This window comes from Bison bison, unplaced genomic scaffold (assembly GCF_000754665.1).
Source record: "Bison bison bison isolate TAMUID 2011002044 unplaced genomic scaffold, Bison_UMD1.0 scf7180017864491, whole genome shotgun sequence".
NCBI classification, from domain to species: Eukaryota; Metazoa; Chordata; class Mammalia; order Artiodactyla; family Bovidae; genus Bison; species Bison bison.
This window is the reverse complement of record NW_011495050.1, coordinates 23,503,290-23,504,899: the sequence shown is the minus strand read 5'-3', so window position 1 is coordinate 23,504,899 and position 1,610 is coordinate 23,503,290.

Sequence of the window (1,610 nt, the reverse complement as noted above, 5' to 3'; positions counted from 1 at the left end):
AAACACAGCGCCAACACACTGATCATGCGTGCATTTACACAAACACACCCTCAGCAAGGGCTTGTGCACTCTCAGCAGCACTCCTTTGGGGATAAAAGAGACCCAGGGGCCCCCCAGACGGCAGCCCGGCCAGGTGCGGGGAGAGCTGCAGACTTCCAGTGATAGATCCAGCAGACCAAGACGGAACACCCAAAAGACCGAAGACCACCGACCCAAAGGAAACAGAGATGGAGACAAAGACAGCAGATACCAGATTCTCCCTCGCCCTCTATTTGTGTGTGTCTCTTTCTCCATCTCTGTCTAGTCTGTCTCTCTCTCTCACACACACACACACCTCCCTCTCTAAAAACTTCAGACAAAAGAGAACGGAAGCTCATACTATAGCCTTTTCCACACTATTCTCCCTCCCGCCTGCCTCCTCGGGATCCCTGTGCCTGCAGAAGCCTGTAGGAACATGAGTGTGGAGCCCTAGTTGTAGGTAACACACTTGCACACACACACACCCTCCCCCATACCCAGAAGCCGGTGGCCAGCACAGGGACATGGCGCATCTATATAAAGCCAGGCTTGGTTCCAGGAAAGTCCATATGAAACCAGCTCGAGGGTCCACCCCAGCCCCTCCAAGGAGTCCCAGAGCACTCAAGCTCTACAGAGCACCTGTCTAGCTGAGGTGGCATTACCTGGGTGTTCTAAGTAAAATACATGCTGCCTGCAGTGGCCAGGGTGGCTGCTCTGGGAGTCCAGAGCCAGAGGGCTTTCCTGGGACCTGGAGCCCACCAGCTCCCTGCTAAGCTCACGCTGTGCTTCCCATCTTGTCGAATGGGGACTGCGCAAGGGGCTGAAACCAAGGGGAGGGGGCTCCCCAGGGACTGTGGGTCCATTTCTCAGCTCTAACTCAGCGGCAGTGCTTTGAGAAACAATCGTAGGAGACCAAGAGCTCAAATCGGGGCCACAGGTCTCCTGGGGAATGCAGACATGGGTACTGCGCACATCTGTGCTGGATCCACACCTCCAAGTCCCCATAGTGTCCGCATACACACGTTTCTCATTTCATTAGGCACACGGACCTGGTCACAGACCCACGGAATACTACACTGTATACAGCCCACTGTACACACAGCTCACAGTCTGCCATTGTGTGCACACATCACAATGACAAGCCCCAGGTTCCCCTGTTCCAACACACTGTACACATTTCCCCCACTACCCCAGAGGTCCTATTTTTAATTAACGCTGTGCAGACCGTGAAAAGCCCTACTTTCCTCAGTCTATACACACAGACACACACACAGTTCTCAGCCATCCTCCGGAGCTGGCACACCACCCCGGCCTGCACACACACAGTGCCCACACAGAGCTCCCAAACAGAACTCCGTGACTCCCTCCCACGCCGGTAGGGCCTGCGCTCCCGGCCCCAGCAAGCTAGGCTTAGCTCGACCTTGGGTTTCCATGCCCCCCGCTTCTCCCCCTTCTTCCCCCATTCCTTTCCTCACCACCCCGCTTCCCCCGCAGCCTCAGGAAACTTTTCAGCAGGTCCCTGAAAGGGGGAAACCTGGAGTTCCTCGCGTCCCGCCCTTCCCCCCCAGACGGACACGAGTCGCCGGTCATTC